This window comes from Cygnus atratus, chromosome 18 (genome assembly GCF_013377495.2).
Source record: "Cygnus atratus isolate AKBS03 ecotype Queensland, Australia chromosome 18, CAtr_DNAZoo_HiC_assembly, whole genome shotgun sequence".
In the NCBI taxonomy this organism is placed as follows: domain Eukaryota; kingdom Metazoa; phylum Chordata; class Aves; order Anseriformes; family Anatidae; genus Cygnus; species Cygnus atratus.
This window is the reverse complement of record NC_066379.1, coordinates 367,644-390,681: the sequence shown is the minus strand read 5'-3', so window position 1 is coordinate 390,681 and position 23,038 is coordinate 367,644. Positions and strand designations below refer to the sequence as shown.

Here is a 23,038-nt window from a genome sequence, read left to right as displayed (position 1 = left end):
TGCCTTCATAACACTGATTCACACATTTGTTTGATACCTGCTGATAAATAAATAAACTCTTACTATACAGAAAATTTAATAGGAAATTGACTGTAAATAGAAATTAATGAAAAAGAAGATGAATTAACTGAACTTATACAGCTAAGACTTTGTCAAAACCCTCTCAGTGTTTTTTGTTGAGAAGTTTTCTTATTTTGGTACAGCTCACCCGTAACAGATCAGCTTGAACTGGAGAAGACAGAACCACTGGAGATGCTAGAACTCCAATTTCTAGCTCAGGAAAATGTGTTGCTAAAGAACATAAAATTCACACTTCCGCTTCTCCTTACTACAGATCAATTTTACTATGCTGCTCCATTTCCATAGTCAAAAAACAATACATAGTCTAAAATATGGAAGAAATACAGAATATAATTGTGTCTTCATAATTTTAGTAAGATAACTTCCATTGGTATCTTTGTTGCTAGATATAAAGTACGTTTACTGTGACAATCAATACTTTTTTTTTTCACTGTAGGATACTGAAAGACTACTAAAGAATCTAAATCTAAAGAACAGAAAATGTAAACTGAAAAAGGGAATGAAAGTAAAAATAGTCTAACTCAAAGACCACTGTCATGCTTAAGATTTAAATAAATGAAAGGATATCTAGGGGACAACAGCTTTTGCAGAGAGAGAAATCTTAAGAATAGTCACAGTAGAACACTACAAAGTCATGTGTATGGTACAAAGGCATTTCTTCCTTCATTCAGACTTGAGTACATTTGTTCCATTTAGCCCCTTGCAGAATAAATTGCAGCCATGTCATCAGACTCTGAGATGGCCATCTTTGGGGAGGCAGCTCCCTACCTCCGAAAGTCAGAAAAAGAGAGAATCGAGGCCCAGAACAAGCCCTTTGATGCCAAGACATCAGTCTTTGTGGTGCATGCTAAAGAATCCTATGTGAAAAGCACAGTCCAGAGCAAAGAAGCAGGAAAGGTCACTGTCAAGACTGAAGCAGGAGAAGTGAGTAAAAAATCAAGGCTTAAGAATACAATTTAATCTTACGCTAGACTCTTAGATGACAAATATGGTTCTTTCTTTTCTTTGGCAGACTCTGACAGTGAAGGATGATCAGGTTTTCTCCATGAACCCTCCCAAGTATGACAAAATCGAGGACATGGCCATGATGACCCACCTCCACGAACCCGCTGTGCTGTACAACCTCAAAGAGCATCCACGCAGCCTGGATGATCTACGTAAGTACCAGCAGCTGTCTTCCTTTGGGTAGCTGGAAGGCCTGCTGTGCCAGGCTGAGCAGAAGCCAACGTGCTGTCTCCCTTCCTCACAGACCTACTCGGGTCTCTTCTGTGTCACCGTCAACCCCTACAAGTGGCTGCCGGTGTACAACCCGGAGGTGGTGTTGGCCTACCGAGGCAAAAAGCGCCAGGAGGCCCCTCCACACATCTTCTCCATCTCTGACAATGCCTATCAGTTCATGCTGACTGGTGAGTGCTTGATCTCATTCAAAGCAATCTAAACCAAAAAGCCTCATGGCTCTTACTGGAGCATGTGACAAGACAGCTTCAAACACCATGGAGCTGAGAGAGAGAAATTGGCAATTGCAAGCCAAACTGTACCAGAAGCATGCATAGATTCAGCACTGTGTATTATTGTACCAAATTCCACACTCTCCCATCGCAGAAAGAAACACTGGACTCACAGTTTGCTACTTTTTTACATTGAGGGACTAGAAAATATTATTATTCCATACAGTCCTTTACCTAATCACAGGTAGGCAGTTTGATTCGATTCCTTGATGAGAACTGTGTGAAGGGCAAGTGCATACACAGTTTGTCTGAGGACCATGTGCCTCTGACAGTTGCGTGGGTCCAGCAGAGCTTATACTTACTACTGAGGGATGTGGAAGGAAATCCAGTACTGTCTTCTAGGAGTCAGTGCTTAGACTTTCCAAAGAAGCCCCAGCTTACATTTACAGCTTTACTTTTCAGTCAGGTCAGTGCTATTCAGGACAATGGCTAAAACTTTCATTCTGCCTTTTTTGCAGACCGTGAGAATCAGTCAATCCTGATCACGTAAGTACACTCACTCCCTACTCGAGTCCCTGAGGGGCTGCCCCATGCCCAGGAACCACACACTCTCTGGTTCCATGTTTGATTTGACAGCGGAGAATCCGGTGCAGGGAAGACTGTGAACACAAAGCGTGTCATCCAGTACTTTGCAACAATTGCAGCTAGTGGGGATAAGAAGAAGGAGGAGCAGTCTGGCAAGATGCAGGTGGGCTCCTAGAAGTAGGGCCCTGCAAGTGTCTGATTGATTTCTGAGCTATAACATGACAATGAGGTTTCTATTTTAGGGGACACTTGAGGATCAAATCATCAGTGCCAATCCCCTGTTGGAGGCTTTTGGTAATGCCAAGACTGTGAGGAATGACAATTCCTCACGCTTTGTAAGTTGTCGCCCGGCGTAAGAAAAAATGACTTTTTTCTTATCAACACAATGCAGTCAGATTTGGTGAGGTGGACCTAGATCTTTTTTATTATTATTATTATTATTATTTAATTTCAGGGTAAATTTATCAGAATCCATTTTGGTGCCACGGGAAAACTGGCTTCTGCTGACATTGAAACATGTAAGACCAGGCCTCCAGGCCTGATCACATTCCTTCTGACTTTGATCCTCAGTTCCTGTGCTAACTCTCTCCTACCGTCCTTCCCAGATCTGCTGGAGAAGTCCAGGGTCACTTTCCAGCTCAAGGCTGAAAGAAGCTACCACATATTTTATCAGATCATGTCCAACAAGAAGCCAGAGCTAATTGGTAGGAAATACCGGTAACTTCTCCAGACACAGTTCACTGAGCAACATTTTTCATTCCTTTCCATGCCAACTGTCTTTTGATCTGTATATGTTTTGTCCTTCTTCTCAGAGATGCTACTGATCACCACCAACCCATATGACTACCAGTATGTGAGTCAAGGGGAGATCACGGTTGCCAGCATTAATGACCAGGAAGAGCTGATGGCCACAGATGTAAGCAATGCACAGAAGGTTTCTTAGGTGGACTCTGATCTATGGACAGGCATGGTCCTTGCTTTTACGTATTCTTTAATTATTCCTTCATTAGAGTGCCATTGACATCCTGGGCTTCACTCCTGATGAAAAAACAGCCATTTACAAGTTGACAGGGGCTGTCATGCACTATGGGAACCTGAAGTTTAAGCAGAAACAGCGTGAAGAGCAGGCAGAGCCAGACGGCACCGAAGGTATTATTACTACAATAAATACTGAAACACTCACTACTACAGGAAGGGTTCAGGGTCCATGATTCAGGGTCGTGATTCATGTCATGAATCCATGATTCAGGGTCAGAATCATGGACTCCATCTGCATTTTTCCCCCGATGCTAGTATTGCAGCACATCAGTGTGTCCTAACAAGAGGTCTTCCCTGGAAGAACACAACTGAGCAAAAGATGCAGGTTTCTTTGGACTATGCAAAGTACAAGGATCAGTAAATCCCAAACCACACTTCCATCTGCTGACAGAGTAGTAGTCAGGCAGAAGAAAGTTGGGCTTTGCTGCTCTACTGAATGGCAGTTTCCCAGATGTGGCCCGTAACCAAGAGCCGCTGTGCTCACTGACTTAAGTTTAAGTACCCAGGGAGAAAACAGTCATTTATCATCTGCTGTCATCACCTCCTAAAGCTATTGATTCCAGGTAAAACTAAGCCAAAATCCTGAAGCTGTTCTGCCCCAAAGCCAGTATTCTTGCAAGCAACTCCCAGTGCCTGAAGTGAGAGCATTGTGCTATTCTATTTTGCGTAGAAGGTTAAAAAGGAACATCAGTTAATACTGCAGCTATGGCTCTTACGTTCTACATTTTCTGTAGAGTTTCAGCATGTTTCCAGGAATTCCATTTGAAAAATAGGCAGCTAACATATGTCTGCTGTGTTTGCTTTGCCTAGAATTGTTCAAAGGTATATTCCTTTACAAGGTCATGGAAGTATTTTCATGAAACCAGAGTTATTTTTGTGTATTACGAACGTGTCTTATTGTCAGGGGGAGGTTCTTGTTTTGTTTTCATTTGCTTTTTAGGAAGGTTAAGGCGTTAAGTGAAAATGCATGGAATACAATAGCAATGAATCTGATAATGATGAATATTCATAGTACAATATACCACAAATAATGTCTTTCATCTGCCTAAGTGATGTCAGGTGTGGTATTTTGCTGACAAATCTTGGAAGCATTTGGAGCCGTGTATGCAACACCGATTCCATTGGAATCAGTTTTGTTTCCGAGTCTCAGGTCAACGTAAAGTTTGGCCATTACTCTGAACCTGTGAACAAATTTCTCAGTGTGGCAAAATCATCTATTATTGTGCCAGTTCTGTTTGCTCTTAAACCTGGGAGAAGACTGTGGCAGTTTATCTTCTCTGCCCTCTGTTTACTTCATTTAGTGTGCATTTCCTCCTACTTTGCATTCTTCTGAAGGCACCAAGGAAAACAAGCAATTTATTCCAGTATTACACTATCTTTACTCATTGGATTTTCTTTTCTGTTTCTAACCTGAATATCTATTGATGTAATTTAAGGATGTTTGGTCATTTCAAATATTAATGCAGCAGTCTGCTGTGTTTTTTTCCTATGTTTTCACATGATATATATAGGCATTCTTGGGCAAAGCGTTTTGCATACCATGCCTGTTAACAGGGTCCGCATCTAAATTCATTGTTACAAGTAATAGTAGAAAGTAAAATGACAAACTTTTTGAATTCTGCTTGAGCATGCACTTCTAAAAACTGGTATTCATTTCAGGTGTAGGTTCTTTAAGGCATAAATTGACACCTAAGCATTGTCGTCTCTTGAGTATTATGTTTTTAAGGTTACTTTATCAGCAGTCACTGAAAGAGATTGCACTGTCTGGTTCTGAGAACATCTGTGATTGTCTACAACCTCACTGTCATCCCAGACTTAGTTTTCCCTTTTCTCTTTTAAAACATTTCTTTAGTTTTGTCTACCTAAATGCCTCTAAATTAAATTTTCATTCAATAAAATTCAAAATAAGCCAATGGTGAAGAAAATATACCCAACACAAATGCTCCACAGCTTCTGGGGAATGCTGCTTATGATGAAATACAAATATGTTACATTTTTATCTTAATTGGCCTTCTTATCTTGACTACAATTGCCTTTCACTACTAGTTGTTTTGTTGTTGTTGTTGTTTTCTATTTAAAACAACAACAACAAACACAGTAGTGTCTCCTATCAAGAGACGTATCAATATCTCCTATCAAATCAAGAGAAGGTTCTATATCTGTATGTATGTGTCTTAGAGTATTTATAATTTCTGCAGAAGCCATTCTGAATTTCTACAAGATACACCTGCTGGTAAGCTAATACACGCTGCTGCTGTGTGTTTGTATAGTTGCTGACAAGGCTGCCTACCTGATGGGTCTGAACTCAGCAGACCTGCTCAAGGCCCTGTGCTACTCCCGAGTCAAGGTTGGGAATGAATATGTAACCAAGGGTCAAACTGTGCAGCAGGTAAGAAAAATTTGGTGTCTGGCAAGAAGTGTTTTGATAACAAAAACACTGGACTTCCATTTTTGCTCCACATGATAACTGCATACTTTCTGGTTTTGATTTAGGTATACAATTCAGTAGGTGCTTTGGCAAAGGCTGTCTTTGAGAAGATGTTCTTATGGATGGTTGTTCGCATCAACCAACAGCTGGATACGAAGCAACCCAGACAGTACTTCATTGGTGTCCTGGACATTGCTGGCTTTGAGATATTTGATGTAAGAGCAGTTTTTTATTAACATAATTTTAGAAGTAACTCTGTTTGCTGAAGAATTTAAGAAGAAATTATGCCTTTCTTTTTACAGAAATGGGTTTGATACATTCAGATTGCATCTAAAGCATCATGATTGCTACAAGCTTTTCATTGAGAATAGTTTTTTGCTGCACATATGCCAATTGAAATTCATAAAGGCAGAAAATTTGCTTAAAAAGTTCTTTATCCCTACCTTTCTGAATTTACATTAATAATAATCTGTCTCTATTCTGCAGTTCAACAGCCTGGAGCAGCTGTGCATCAATTTCACCAATGAGAAACTGCAGCAGTTTGTGCTGGAGCAGGAGGAGTACAAGAAGGAAGGAATTGAATGGGAGTTCATTGACTTTGGGATGGACCTGGCTGCCTGCATTGAACTCATTGAGAAGGTATCTTTGTAACTCACAATGCCTTATGTTTTCAGAAATGCACCAATTTAATATATATACAAATTTAAATTGAAAGGGTAAATGTGATATTGTAAATACACAGTTTTATATTCTTCCATAGCTTGCTCTGCTGTGTAGAATAAAAATTCCACTTTAAAAGTGCATGGGAGTTTTAACATCCTCCCACTCGGTAAGATACTTCTTTATCTGTGATTCTTTCTGCCTTTTCATGTCTTACTTCTGCATCCTCCAGCCCATGGGCATCTTTTCTATCCTGGAAGAGGAGTGCATGTTCCCCAAGGCAACTGACACCTCTTTCAAGAACAAGCTCTATGACCAGCATCTGGGCAAAAGTCCAACAACTTCCAGAAGCCCAAGCCTGCCAAAGGCAAGGCCGAGGCCCATTTTTCACTTGTGCACTATGCTGGCACAGTGGACTACAACATCTCTGGCTGGCTTGACAAGAACAAGGACCCCCTGAATGAAACTGTTGTGGGGCTGTACCAGAAATCATCCCTGAAGACACTGGCCTTACTTTTTGCCTTTGCTGGTGGAGAGGCAGGTTAGTTTTTTGATTGTTTTTTTTTAATGTCTCCTCCAGAAGATTAAATGTGAGTAAAATGCACTCCAGGAACTGCATTTTGTGCAGAGTCTTCCATGGCTTTAATTTATTAAGAAACGAAAAGATCAAATATATGTCAGGCCTCCGCTCTGCCATGTTAATCCCGCAGATTCCAGTGAGCACCTTATTTTGATTCTCTACTCCTTTAGACTGAATGTTCTCTTATTTCCCACTGCATACTAGTTTCCTTTTTAGCATGATTGATACTTATGACCAACATTCTTGCAGTCTCATAGAGAAAAATTCTACAACTCAAAGTTGTAATACCATCTTTTTTTGCTATTCTTCAGAGAGTGGTGGCGGTGGCAAGAAGGGAGGCAAGAAGAAGGGTTCTTCTTTCCAGACTGTATCAGCTCTTTTCAGAGTAAGTACAGAAGTAATTGTCTCTCTTTATTTTTTTCTCCTTTTTCCCTTTTTTCCTTGAAGATTCTGACCCCTCACAGTAAATCCAACAAGGCCACTTTACTGTACGTGTTAACGTTTTTCTTTGTGTCAAAAACATCTTCTAAGTTATTCATAAAAGAGCTAGCATCAAATCAGCTGAGGCCAGGGGTAAGATACATGTCTATTTTGTCTTTCTATGAATGTTGGAAAAAGTACTTAGATCAGGCTACAGTTTCATTTACTTGCGAGTATATCAGTTAGTAGGACCAAGATCCTCCCCCTCTCCTCTGTCTTGGGAGGACAATGGTGAATGTATCTGCCTCCCTGAGGTATCTATAATCTGGATCTGCACATAAATTTGCATATGAATATACATAGGAAGACAAGACAACAGGGAAATGCCAAAGCTTCCACTCCACCAATGGACAGAGCATAAGGCACTCTTGTTTGAGCACTAGCTACTATCTGGTATCCTGAACAGTTTTTCACATTGTGTGAAAGAGGTGTATGTCTGAACAGCTTTGCCACTACTCCAAACCAGGACCTCAAGACTAAAAGGTAGAAAAAAATGCAAATTAGCATGGCTCTAGGTGCAAATAATAGATCCATTATTCCTTTCCAACAATTATCATATCTGACAGTAATAACCGAAGAGGTAACATTTGTTAATGAAAAACATTTGCACATAATTCTACAGGAGAACCTAAACAAGCTGATGACCAATCTACGGAGCACTCATCCCCATTTTGTGCGCTGTATCATCCCCAATGAAACAAAAACACCTGGTAAGAACCTCAAGTAGAGAGAAATCTGACTGTGATGCAACCGTTACGCTCTATGCTTTATAATGAAATATCAAATAATTGTCTCAATTGCTTAGGTGCCATGGAACATGAACTGGTGCTACACCAGCTGCGCTGTAATGGTGTTCTGGAAGGGATCAGAATTTGCAGGAAGGGATTCCCCAGCAGAATCCTCTATGCAGACTTCAAACAGACGTCAGATTCCTTTCTTCTCTCTCAGCTTCATCTTTACTGCATAAGCTGCTTACGTTAACTATTTTAACACGGTTATTATTAATGTGGTTATTTCTGAATTTCATAACTACCTAAAACTGAAAGAAAGGCAAAGTTGCTGGAATATATAGCCAAACACATGTATGGCAAGGGAGAAAATGTTGAGAAATGAAGGGCTCCTCAGGTGTCCTTACTGATTTTTGCTCATAACACTACCGAGCTTTGCCAAAGTTTCTGATTATGAAAGCAAGCTAGAGCTACACAAACCTGTGCTTACAAGATTATAAAATGAAGATTGATATGTAGATACAACAAATTCTCATATAAAAATTACAAACTTGTGTAGAGTGCTTTAAACATCACGTCAGCTGCTAGTTTCAGGGGAAGATGATTTCTTCCTACACACATGGTAGCAACGTTCCTGTCTAGAAATTTTCTATTCAAGAACAACAGCACAGTTTAAGAAAAAACAAAACAAAACAAACAAACAAACAAAAAACCAATGAAATAGTTAGCAATCCACATCCCATTTTCAACTAAAGACTGTAAAATTTTCCTTAATTCTGTCCTCGGATTATTGACTTGATTACAAATGTCATCTCTAAACAAGGTATGGAATACTAACTTCCACAGCCTCCTTCTGCTGCACAGAATACTGTTAATTTCAATAAAGAGTCTAACCTTATGACTTGAGATTGCATTAATTCATATTTCCTTTCATTCAATAGGTACAAGGTGCTTAATGCCAGTGCCATCCCAGAGGGACAGTTCATTGATAGCAAAAAGGCTTCTGAGAAGCTTCTGGGGTCAATTGATGTGGATCACACCCAGTATAAATTTGGTCACACCAAGGTACAAACTCTTCCTGACTCAATCGCTATATGCCTGTGCTTTGTTCTACCTGGCAGTGATGTGTTGCAGCATTCCCTTTCTCAAGGTGTTCTTCAAAGCTGGGCTGCTGGGGCTCCTGGAGGAGATGAGGGATGAGAAGCTGGCACAGCTCATCACTCGCACACAGGCCAGGTGCAGAGGCTTCCTGATGAGAGTGGAGTACCAGAGAATGGTGGAGAGGAGGTAGATATCGCTCATCTTCAGTTCAAGTCACTGTCCTGTGGGGGGAAGCGTCACCATTCATCACACTGAAAATAATCAATGTATAATTTAATTATGCTTCAGGGAGTCCATCTTCTGCATCTAGTACAACGTTCGTGCATTCATGAATGTCAAGCACTGGCCCTGGATGAAGCTGTTCTTCAAGATCAAGCCCTTGCTGAAGAGTGCAGAATCTGAGAAGGAGATGGCCAACATGAAGGAGGACTTTGAGAAAACTAAGGAAGAGCTTGCAAAGTCTGAGGCAAAGAGAAAGGAGCTGGAGGAGAAAATGGTGTCTCTGCTTCAGGAGAAAAATGATCTGCAGCTCCAAGTACAGGCAGTGAGTATTATTAATATATTTATACCAGGGGAAAATAAGCAAGGTCTTGCTTATTGCAAGGTTGCTTATTGCTTGCTTGCTTGCTTATTGCAATTGCTCTTGCAAGGTCTTGCTCTTTCATGGTACAGAACTCTCAAGCTGCACACAAAACTGCTTTACAAAATATTCTAACTTGTATCACTAAAGGTAAAATTGAGACACCTCAATGTCACCATTGTAATGTTGGTGTTCCAGCTTGGGAAAATTTTCTAAGTCTCAGAACTCACAGGTATGCGACTCCATGTAAGCTCACTGTATGTGGCCCAAGTGTAGTCACTAGAGATTTGGTATATACAGTTTATGGAGTCAAGAGAGTGACCCAGTTGACTACACATTCTGTCTTTAAACAGTTGCCTAAACAAAAGGGCCTTCTGATATTTCTTATTATATATGGTATCTCACCTGTAATCCTGCAGCTACTACTCAAGGAAGACAAAAATACCCTCTACAACCAAACACAACTGCCAACCCTATGTAGGTCTACAACGCCCTTTGGAACACCAAAAGTTTTGGGAATATTTTGGCAATCCTCAAATGCCTCTAAGTGTCTACTTTACAGCTTTAAAATACTGTCAAATCGACACTACGAATTGCAATTAGATTATGTACTGACTTAACAAATTCTAAATTAGTTATGCCAAAAAAAGCTCTTACAGAGATAAAACAAAAAGATCTGTGCACAATTCAGTTATTAACTTTCAAGCAAATCAATCAAAATCCTCAGTTAAAAAAAATTAAATTTTACATATATTATACACCTTCATTATAAATAAAGCAAGAGAATACCTGATAAGAACATTTAAAAGATGAGACAAAAAAAAAAAGACTTAAAACAGGCAGTGCAAAAATCATTTCCCACAAGATAAAGTCATAATTCCATGTTTGTTTGTTTGTTTGTTTGTTTGTTTTCTGTATGAAATACCCTTTTCCTATTCCAAGTTTCCTAAAGTTGAGACTAGAAAACATGACTATCTTTCTCCCCATCAGGAAGCTGATGGTTTAGCTGATGCTGAAGAAAGATGTGATCAGCTCATCAAAACTAAAATCCAGCTGGAAGCCAAAATTAAGGAGGTGACAGAACGGGCCGAGGATGAGGAAGAGATGAATGCTGAGCTGACAGCCAAGAAGAGGAAACTGGAGGATGAATGTTCAGAGCTGAAGAAAGACATTGATGACCTGGAGTTAACATTGGCCAAGGCTGAGAAGGAAAAACATGCCACTGAAAACAAGGTATGAGGCAGAAGACGTCACTCACACTGTGCTATTATGGGAGTCTTGTACCTATTTGCTTTAATTACACTTGCTCCCTTCTCATCAAAGGTGAAAAATCTCACAGAGGAGATGGCATCCCTGGATGAGACCATTGTGAAGCTGACAAAAGAGAAGAAAGCCCTCCAAGAGGTCCACCAGCAGACACTGGACGACCTGCAGGCCGAAGAGGACAAAGTCAATACATTGACCAAAGCTAAAACCAAGCTGGAGCAGCAAGTGGATGATGTAAGCACACGTGCCTCCAGCAAGACAGGACAGGTATGGAGTTCGACCTGCCTGGCATTAATGGTGTTGTTGTGTTTAGCTGGAAGGGTCCCTGGAGCAAGAGAAGAAACTGCGCATGGACCTTGAAAGGGCTAAGAGGAAACTTGAGGGAGACCTAAAGATGGCCCAGGAATCCACAATGGACTTGGAAAATGATAAGCAGCAGCTGGATGAGAAACTGAAAAAGTAAGTGTGGTTGTGAGAAACCTGATTGCAGGTCAGGTGCATTTATTAGGTACATTTATTCAGGTGTTAACACTGTATGCTTTGTGCAAAGGAAAGACTTTGAAATCAGCCAGATCCAGAGCAAAATTGAGGATGAGCAAGCCCTGGGCATGCAATTACAGAAGAAGATCAAGGAGCTGCAGGCAAGTCTCTGGTCCTTGCCTTCCACCCTTCAGAAGGACACCAGTACAAGGAGGGCATGGGTGTGAAGGGTCTCGCATTTTCCCCAGGCCCGTATCGAGGAACTGGAGGAGGAAATTGAGGCAGAGCGAACCTCTCGGGCAAAAGCAGAGAAGCACCGTGCTGACCTCTCCAGGGAGCTGGAGGAGATCAGCGAGCGCCTGGAAGAAGCAGGAGGGGCTACAGCAGCTCAGATTGAGATGAACAAGAAGCGTGAGGCAGAATTTCAGAAGATGCGCCGTGACCTCGAAGAGGCCACGCTGCAGCACGAAGCCACAGCTGCCACCCTGCGGAAGAAGCACGCAGACAGCACAGCTGAGCTTGGGGAGCAGATCGACAACCTGCAACGAGTCAAGCAGAAGCTGGAGAAGGAGAAGAGTGAGCTGAAGATGGAGATAGATGACTTGGCCAGTAACATGGAGTCTGTCTCCAAAGCCAAGGTACAGAAGTACTTTATGGGATCTTTGCCCAATTGAAATTCTACAGAATTCACCTTCACCTATCAGTTTTATTGAAAGTGTGAACTGCTTATTCCTCCCATTCTGTATGTTGACACACAGACAAATCTAGAGAAGATGTGCCGCGCACTGGAAGACCAGCTGAGTGAGATTAAGACAAAAGAAGAGGAGCATCAACGTATGGTCAATGACCTCAATGCTCAAAGAGCTTGTCTGCAGACAGAATCAGGTGAGACTTTCATATCTCTAATGTGAAAATGAACAATGTCACAGAATTGGGACTTCCTGGATAAGGGAATCAGAGTGGATCTCATCAATGTCTATAAATACCTGAATGGAGGACAGAGACAGGCTCTTTTCAGTGGTGCGCAGTGTCAGGACAATACACAATGGGCAAAAAGTGGAATACAAGAGGTTTCATCTAAACATTAACGAACACTTATTTACTGTGCAGGTGATAGAGCTGCCACGGTTCCACAGACAGGTTGTATAGTCTCCTGCCTTGGAGATTTTAAAAGCTATCTAGATGGGTCCTGGGCAACCCTTTCTAGGTATCCCTGCTATAGCGGGAGTTGGGGTGGAGCAGATGACCTCCAGAGGTTCCTTAAAACCTTAACAGTTCTGTGGTTCTGTGATTCAGCTAGTGTATAAATTACCCTTCTGGGCACATGGCCTGTCCAAAACAGTTGTGTCTCCTGTAAGGAGAAATGTATGTAATAAGATCATAAGCTTTAGTAAGCTCTGCTAAACACACTGTCTTAAAGCCCTAACTATGCACAACACTGCCATCAGTGAGAATGAAAGGCCTATGTATCTGCAAACTTTCCCAGGTGAATATTCACGCCAGGTGGAGGAGAAAGATGCTCTGATTTCTCAGCTATCAAGAGGCAAGCAGGCGTTCACCCAACAGATTGAGGAACTCAAGAGGCACTTAGAAGAAGAGATAAAGGTGAGGAGGCTTTCCAAATTCTGTCTTGTCCACTGGATTTTTCCTCACCAAAATGTGCTTCAGACACATATGAGATTATAGAGACATCATGCTGAGAGGGAAAAAAACACAAGCACTTAGTTCATTCAGTGCAACTTACCTTTGCTCCCTGACACCTACCATCTATCCATTAGATTTCCATTTTGCAAATTCCCAGCTCTCCCGTCCTCATTCAATACATTGCGATCATTCTCATGGGAGAATAATCCAGTGTGCAATAACATTTCAGTCAGGACATTTCCACATTTCCCAGGAGATTTCTATTCCTTGTCCCACAACTATTTTTCCCCCAGGCCAAGAATGCCTTGGCCCACGCCTTGCAGTCTGCTCGCCACGACTGTGACTTGCTCCGGGAACAATATGAGGAGGAGCAGGAAGCCAAGGGAGAGCTGCAGCGTGCCCTGTCCAAAGCCAACAGCGAAGTGGCCCAGTGGAGAACCAAATATGAGACAGACGCTATTCAGCGCACGGAGGAGCTGGAGGAGGCCAAGTGCGTGGGGAAAGTGGGGAAGGCTGAGAGAAAGTAATAATGGAAATTTCAGGAGACCACTATAATAGTGTCAGGAAGAATCCAATGCTGCACTTTGGGGTGGGGTGGCAGGAAGAGGGAAAATATAAGCAAGAGAGAATATGCACTGAGAAAAGCAGAAGCACCAAAGCTCTTCAGACGCAGAATAGAAGAGTGACCAGTGCTAGAGTGAATACCAGAGTGAACAGCAGAGAGTGACTTGCTAGAGCTCAGCATTCAGACACGGAAATACTATGACTGTCTAGAAGAGGTCTTACACTCTGTATAAATGGGGGTCACACAGTACAAAGTGGCCAAGTGTGCTCTCCTGTAAAAAAAAAAAACACGCAGGCTGTATGGTTTTTTTTTTGACTGAGAACTTGCTTTCTCACTGGGAACTGTGCTTACCACCTCCCAGGAAGAAACTGGCACAGCGCCTGCAGGATGCAGAGGAACACGTTGAAGCTGTCAATGCCAAATGTGCTTCCCTGGAAAAGACAAAGCAGAGGCTGCAGAACGAGGTGGAAGACCTGATGATTGACGTGGAGCGATCAAATGCTGCCTGTGCAGCTCTGGACAAGAAGCAGAAGAACTTTGACAAGGTATTTTGACCTCCAGTGTGTGGATCCTGGGCAGAGCATCTCATCACAATTGCCACTCACGCCTTGTTGCTCCTCAGATCCTGGCAGAGTGGAAGCAGAAGTACGAGGAAACACAGGCTGAGCTGGAAGCTTCCCAGAAGGAGTCTCGCTCTCTCAGCACGGAGCTGTTTAAGATGAAGAATGCCTATGAGGAGTCCCTGGACCACCTGGAAACGCTGAAGCGTGAGAACAAGAACTTGCAGCGTAAGTTGCTGGTCCTCTACTCCTGGCAGAGCTTTCTCACAACCGTGTCTGACTTTCCACAGGTTTTTTTTGCCTCCAGGTCTGCAAAGATGCCTGTTGCCTCGGTGTGGCAGGGCGCTTCCCCTTTTGCCCTGTGTATGAAAATGCTGTTCATCTTTTGTTTCCACAGAGGAGATTTCTGACCTCACAGAGCAGATTGCGGAGGGAGGAAAGGCAATTCATGAGCTGGAGAAAGTCAAGAAGCAGATTGAGCAGGAGAAATCAGAACTTCAGGCTGCTCTGGAGGAAGCAGAGGTAGCTGGCATTATTTATTTCTGTCTTACAGGTCTTGGATCTCTCTCTCGTTATAAGCACTATGAAGTCATTCCAGATACAAGAGGATAAGAATGCTTCTATAAAACTGTAGAGATATCATCAGAAACACTACACTTTCCTTTACTTAGAGCTTGAGGTTCAATATTTTTCACGTAAGTATTTAATTTGCATTCATTCCTGTACAGGCCTCCCTCGAACATGAAGAAGGAAAGATCCTACGTCTCCAACTTGAGCTCAACCAGGTCAAGACTGAGATTGACAGGAAGATAGCAGAGAAAGATGAGGAAATTGACCAGCTGAAGAGAAATCATCTCAGAATTGTGGAGTCCATGCAAAGCACCCTGGATGCTGAGATCAGGAGCAGGAATGAAGCCCTACGGCTGAAGAAGAAGATGGAGGGAGACCTGAATGAAATAGAGATCCAGCTGAGCCATGCCAACCGCCAGGCTGCAGAGGCACAAAAGAATCTGAGAAACACACAGGGCGTGCTCAAGGTCCATTGAACTAAAGATGCTCATAGACAAGTCTTGGCTAAAATTTTCTGTTCCAAAGGACTCAGGTCTGCTTATAATTTCTTTCACTTGTACTGCAGGATACCCAGATACACTTGGATGATGCTCTCAGAACACAGGAGGACCTGAAGGAGCAGGTGGCCATGGTGGAGCGCAGAGCAAACCTCTTGCAGGCTGAGATTGAGGAGCTGCGGGCAGCCCTGGAGCAGACGGAGCGGTCAAGGAAAGTGGCTGAGCAGGAGCTTCTGGATGCAAGCGAGCGTGTGCAGCTCCTCCATACCCAGGTCTGTGAACAAATATATTTAATATTTATATTTCTGCTCCATACAAAGGAAGTACCTGGAGACTAGCTGAAGTGTAACAGCATTTAGTTAGTTATAAGTAAGTGTAGTTAGTAGTTATAAGTAAGTGTAAGAGCATTTACTAAGTTATATGTTGCAAAGGTCACAGTATGGATAAGAAATACTAAAAGTGAGTTTTCAGCCTCAGAAACAAGATGGAATTCATTAGACTATAGTAGAGATTATTTTAAAAGTAATAAATTAAGAGGAGAATTGGAGGTTCATGCCCTATTGCTTCTGTAAGTTCACCAGCTTTCCTACGTCTGAGGTTGTAAAGTCAGACTTAGGTCGATGATTACGCTTATCACAGGAATTATGTTCAAACAGGAATACACTAATACTGTCCTTAACATCTTTTAGCAAAGTTAGTGTAAGTATTCTGTGGAACTGCCACTAGACTGAAAATGATAAGGAAAGATTATGTTGTTTTTCTTTGCAAGTATAAATTCCTTCTGTGTTGACTCACAGACTGTGTGGAAATTTTATGGAGGACGTTCTTGAAATATCGGAGCTCATCACTAAGAAACTAGCTAACAGCTACTTAAACAGCTAAACTAGCTAAACAGCTAAGAAACTAATAGCTACCACCACAGCTCCTTTAGAACAGAATTCCATGGGACCTGACGGCACAATTTACATTAAAAAAGAATATTTTGCAGTGTTCTTGATTTGATATTACAAGGTAATGGAAAAAAAATTGTGATGTTTTTGCTCTTCAGCAGCACACCAACTTGATCAACACCAAGATGGAGCTGGAAACAGTTATTTCCCAAATTCAGAAGGAAATGTAAAAAACTGTTCTTAGAGAACTGACATAATCATTAAATCTATTTTCATTTTTTAACAAGTGTATCTCAATGATTCTTTGGCAGTCTTCTACCACAGCTATTAATCAGCAGTGTATATTCTTCATATAACACGTTAACAGAACTTTAAACAAAAGTGGGGAAATTATTTATTGCCAGAGATGGTATATTAAAGCTGCTGGAGAAAACACTATGTTTTTTCTCAAACAGAACACCAGCTTAATCAACACCAAGAAGAAGCTGGAAACGGACATTGCCCAAATTCAGGGTGAAATGGAAGACACCATCCAGGAAGCCCGCAATGCTGAAGAGAAGGCCAAGAAGGCCATCACAGATGTGAGCTGGGGGCTCCTTTCACTGCTGATGGTGGATGTATCCCCCCCCCAAAAAAATGTCTTCATCCGCAAAACGCCTTTGATTCTTTCTTCTCCAGGCAGCCATGATGGCAGAAGAGCTGAAGAAGGAGCAGGACACCAGTGCTCACCTGGAAAGAATGAAGAAGAACCTGGACCAGACAGTGAAGGACCTGCAGCACCGTCTGGATGAGGCTGAGCAGCTGGCCCTGAAGGGAGGCAAGAAGCAAATCCAGAAGCTGGAGGCCAGAGTGCGTGGGGCTGGTATTTGTGCACAAGTGAGCACGTCCCTTGGAGAAATACCAAAGAAGCTCCAAAGACAGATTTTTCATTGCAGGTGCGGGAGCTGGAAGGGGAGGTTGATGCTGAGCAGAAGCGCAGCGCTGAAGCTGTGAAGGGTGTGCGCAAGTACGAGAGGAGGGTGAAGGAGCTGACCTACCAGGTAAGGTAGAAGAGAGTTTTTTTGTGGTTACACACCCTTCTCTCTGGAGGTCAATATGTTGGCATAGTGCTTTCATGAGGGTTTTCTTTCCATCCTTCTCAGTTAGTCATTGACACAATTAGCAAGTTTTTTAGCTCTGTCCGAATGAACAGCGGTGCTCTGTAAGGCATGTAACTCTCTCTGTTTCATCTAGAAGAAATTTAGGCGGATAGCAAAAGAAGCGTTGCTATTATTTACCATTTTCTTGCTGTTGTTTAACATTGTCTGTAGTCCGAGGAAGACCGGAAGAATGTTCTCAGGCTCCAGGATCTGGTCGACAAGCTGCAAATGAAAGTGAAGTCTTACAAGAGGCAAGCTGAGGAGGCTGTAAGTATCATTCTGAAAAGTGCCAGACTTCCTTCTGGTGAAGCCAGAACTCAGTTTTGGTGTTTCCTTCTGTCTAGGTTTTTAAATTTTTTACTCTTTTGATGTTTCTTCTCCCACAACACCAACACATTTAGTTATGCAAGAGTAAGAACATTTGGAAGTGACTACACTGCTTCATCTCTAGTTTTGCTCTAAGCCTCAATTCCCCCCTCTATCCCTTCATCTTTACCCGGGGTATTAGAAGCAGCTGCCAAACTTTCTCTCTGCCATGGACTCACCTGTTACTGTGCTCTGTCTACACTGGCCATGGCCTTTTTGACAGCCTAATGTCCTTTTCTCTTCTGGCACACACGGCACCCTTAACAGCTTCTTTCCTTATGTTTGGAAGCTGCCCTGCTTGCCCAGCATTTGAATTTTTGTTTGGCCAGTTCTAAGATATTAAATGCCTTAGAAATACTTTCCCCATTAGGTACCCTGACAACACAAAAAGCCTGTTGTTTTCATGACTCTCTCTCCCTGCACAGGAGGAGCTGTCCAATGTCAACCTCTCCAAATTCCGCAAGATCCAGCACGAGCTGGAGGAAGCCGAGGAGCGGGCTGACATTGCAGAATCGCAGGTCAACAAGCTCCGAGCAAAGAGCCGGGAGTTTCATAAGAAGGCAGAAGAGGAGGAATAAGGCTCATAAGGCTAAAAAGTGACCTGAGGCATGCATAAAATGTAAACTTCTGTGTTGCTTTTTTACGTAACTACCATTTATATCTAGGTAATAAAGACAGTAGAAACCTTCGCATATGAACAGTGATTAGCATGTTGTCATTATTTATTCCAGTATTCATTACTTTTAGAGTGCATGTATACTGCTTATGTTTACATTTAAGAGTATGTTAAATAGGAATACATTTTTGCAATAACATTTTTAAGAATGCATGGGGAATAATGATGACTAGCACAAAACAATTGCCATTTCACAGATGAGGAGAGTAGAAAGAATCCACAGTTTAAAGAACATGGAGAGAAAAAGAGCTGGGCTGCAGACTCTGAGGTGTAGACAGAACCGTGTCTTTTATGGACAAGAGAAACATAATTGAACATATATTATCAAGACAGACAAAGGTGATGGAGTGTTTTTGTTTGGTTGGTTGGTTTGGTTTGTTTTTTTGAGATACAATGTAATATAAAAAAATAACATCATAGATAAATAAGACAAAGTCAAAGTGAAAATGACTTCCAAGTAGAATGGTTAGAGGTTTTTGTAAGGTGTTAGTATGGTATTGGAAAGTTTGCTACACTTACGAAACACTGGACTTGAATACAGATGGGTATTTCTATATTGGAAAAAAAAAATCCTGCAGTTTCTCTAAAAAACAGTTACCTAGTTTCTAGTCTGTGAAACAAAAGAAGACTGCAATCTACTGTTTATTTTGCTAACTAGCAGTATTAGAAATGAATGTCTGAGTGCAAGATAATCATCTCATATTAAGTGATGATAACTCATTCAGTTAAGATTAAGAGAAAGGATACACAGAATCTACTCCAAGTTTGATTTAAGGTTTTTACACAGTAAGGAAAATCTTTAACACAACCATTCATGGATTTAAACAAAAGTTTAGACTGCAAGAGGTGTAGCAGCTATCAACAGTGGATGGAGATCTTTTATATCTGTTGATGTACATATGCAAAAAGTGACTTCTGTAGAAATCAAGCATCGTTTCATAGTGAATTACACGTTCTGAATGAGAATGCCAAACAAGTCCACTATCTTCTTCTTGCCTATGCAACCAACTCCATGGCAGGCAAATCTTCAGTCTGGGCAGTTTCTTAAAAAATTTAGTTCTCTTCCTCAAATGCCTAAAGCAAAGCTTTGGCACTGGATGGAAGAAATCTGCACCCTTTTCCACAACTCACAAGCTAAGACCAGTGCTGTGGGCAGGTGTGCCATGCTGTAAGAAAAGTTAGCCTCCAGCAATCCTCAAGAAATATCGCAGTGAGAGGGGGGTGATGCATGCCTCACCCTCATAACAAGAGGAAGAGGCTGTTGCACTCTGCCAAGATCCTCTGTGAACAAAATTAATCAACCTTTTACTCTGCCCATAGGCCCATTTCAAGCATCAGGACCAGTGGCTCTGCCTGTCCTACTCAGGCCCACCAGTTCTCCTGCCTCCTCCTTCCCCTCATCACTTAATAACCCTAAGTTCCCCGTCGTCTGTTCACAGACTATCTTGCCTGTTTATTGCCATTCTCAGCATACTAGGCTTTTCCATTTTCCTAACAACAGTTTATTAGCCCAAAACCATGGTGTAATTAAAAATATGACCTGATTGCTATCACAGACACTTGGTGGGGTGGATCACATAACTGGAACATTGGAATAGATGGCTATAAACTCTTCAGAAGGGATAGACAGGGAAGGAAGGGAGGGGGTATTGCCCTCTACACTAGGGAAGGAATTGATTGGGAAGAAATGCTTCTGAGAAACAGCCACAGACAGGTTGAGAGCTTATGGGTGAGAGTTAAGGACCACATCAATAAAGGACAGCTTGTGGTTGGGGTCTACCACAGGCCGCCTGATCAACGGGAGCCTGTGGATGAGGCATTCTTGCTTCAACTACAAGAAGCATCGCACTCGCACGCTCTCATCCTGATGGGGGACTTCAACCACCTGGATGTCTGCTGGGAAAACTACACAGCAGGCTGTGAGCAATCCAGAAGATTCCTAGAGTACACTGAGGATAACTTTCAGGTCCAGGTACTAGACAAACCAACCAGAGGAGAAGCATTACTTTACCTGGTGCTCACCAATGCAGAAGAGCTCAATAAAGAGGTCAAGATTGGAGGCAGTCTGGGCCACAGTGACCACACCCTGGTTGAGTTTACAATCTCGAGGAATACAGGCCTGGCAAAGAGCAAAGTCAGGACCCTGAACTTCCGAAGAGCAAACTTCAAGCTATTTAAAGACCTAGTAGCTGAGATCCCCTGGAACACTGTCCTTAGGGACAAAGGAGCTGAGCAGAGCTGGAGACTCTTTAAGGATGTTTTCCTTAGAGTGCAAGAATTCTCCATCCCGCTGCATAAAAAAGCAGGCAGGGAGGACAGACAACTGGGATGGCTGAGCAAGGACCTGCTGGTCAAACTGAGGTGCAAGAAGGAAATGCACAGGCAGTGGAAGCAGGGACACGTGGCCTGGGAAGAGTACAGGGATGCGGTCCAGATGTACAGGAATGGGATAAGGAAAGCCAAGGCACAGATGGAACAGAGCTTGGCAAGGGATGCAAAGAATAACAGGAAGGGATTCTAGGTACATTGCTCATAAAAAGAAAGGCCAAGGAGAGTGTACCCCCTCTGATGGATGAGAAGGGTGAACTGGCAATGACAGACATGGAGAAGGCTGAAGTACTCAACAACTTCTTTGCCTCAGTCTTCACTGGTAGTCAGGCTTCCCAAGTCTTTCATTTTCCTGAACCCATAGATGGAGGCTGGGGGAGCAAAGTCCCACCCACTGTAAGTGAAGAGCAGGTTCAAGACCACCCCATGAAAATAAACACATACGAGTCTATGGGGCCTGATGGCATGCATTGCAGGGTCCTGAAGGAATTGGCTGATGTAGTTGCCAAGCCTCTCTCCATCCTATTTGAAAAGTCCTGGAAAGTCAGGCAAAGTTGTACTGGGTCTGGCTGGGATGGTGTTAACTTTCCCTGCAGCAGCCCATACAGGGCTGTGCTCTGCATGTGTAGCTCGAACAGCATTGGTACCACATCAGTGTTGTGTCTGATGAGCAATATTGGCACAGCATCAGGACTCCCTCCAGCCCCTCAAGAGCCGGCAGGCTGGGGGTGGGCAAGAGGTGAGGAAGGAACACCACCAGTCAAAGGCATATTCACTACCATATGATGTCACATTCAGCAATAAAAGGTGGAAAAAGGAAGGAGAGGGAAGGGGTGGGCTCTCATTTTGAAAATGTCTGTCCTCCCAAACAACGGCTACATGAGTTGAGGCCCTGCTTCAAGGACGTGGTCAAGCATCGCTTGTTGGTGGAAAGTAGAGAGTAATTCCTTTCCTCCATGCTTCCACATGGCCTTTGCTTGTTTGTTTGTTTGTTTGTTGTGTGTGTGGTGGTTTTTTTTGGTGGTGGTGGTGGTCTTTTTTGTTGTTGTTTTATTTTCCCCTTTCCCTTTTCTCTTTAGCTATATTATTTATTTAATAATAATTTTCCCTTAATAATTATTTTTCCTTTAATTAAATTATCCTTATCTCAACCCATGAGTTGTTTCTTTCCTTTTCTTCTTCCCCTCCTCTACTGATGAGGGGGAGTGAAAGAGTGGTTGTGGTGGCATTCAGCTGCCTAGCAAGATAAAACCATCACAGAAGTCCCTGGTGACTGGAAAAAGGAAAACATCACTCCCCTTTTTAAAAAGGGTAGAAAGGAGGACCTGGGGAACTACAGACCAGTGAGCCTCACCTCTGTGCCTGGCATATGTAAGGCAAAGAGGTGGTCTGAGACAGCCAGCATAGCTTCACCAAGGGTAAATCACACCTAACCAATTCGGTAGCCTTCTATGATGGAGTGACTGCATCAGTTGACAAGGGAAGACTGATCGATGTCATCTGCCTGGACTTCTGTAAGGCTTTTGACACGGTCCCACATGACATCCTGGTCTCCAAATTAGAGAGAGATGGATTTTATGGGTAGACCATTCAGTGGATAAGGAGTTGGCTTAAAGGTCACACCCAGAAAGTGGTGGTCAATGGTTCTATGTCCAAGTGGAGGCCAGTGATGAGTGGTGTACTGCAGGGGTCTGTACTGGGACTGATACTGTTTAACATCTTCATCAGTGATATAGACAGTGGGATCGATTGCACCCTCAGCAAGTTTGCAGATGACACCAAGCTGATTGGTGAGGTTGATACAATAGAAGGAAGGGATGCAATCAAAAGGGACACCATCCAAAGGGACCTGGAAATGCTTGAGAATTGGGCCCACATGAACGTAATGAAGTTCAACAAGTCAAAGTGTAAGGTGCTGCACCTGGGCCAGGGCAATCCCGGACATAAGTACAGACTGGAAGAAGAACTCAATGAGATCAGCCCTGCAGAGAAGGACTTGGGGATTCTGGTGGATGAAAAGCTTGTCATGAGCCAGCAGTGTGTTCTTGCAGCCCAGAAGGCCAACTGCATCCTGGGCTGCATCAACAAAGGAGTGGCCAGCAGGGGAGGGAAGTGATTGTCCCCCTCTGCTCTGCCCTTGTGAGGCCCCACTTGGAGTACTGTGTCTAGGTGTGGAGCCTCCAGCACAAAAAGGATGTTGATCTGTTAGAACAGGTCCAGAGGGCCATGAAAATGATCAAGAGGCTGGAGAACCTCTCCTACGAAGAAAGGCTGAGAGAGCTGTGGATGTTCAGCCTAAAGAAGAGAAGGCTCCGGGGTGACCGCATTGTGGCTTTTCAGTACTTAAA

The 23,038-nt window shown here is 42.7% G+C and overlaps 1 pseudogene; it reads left to right on the top strand.

The window, feature by feature from the left end:
- Positions 1-801: 801 nt before the first annotated feature.
- Positions 802-18,264, top strand: LOC118255618 (myosin-1B-like; annotated as a pseudogene).
- Positions 18,265-23,038: the final 4,774 nt, after the last annotated feature.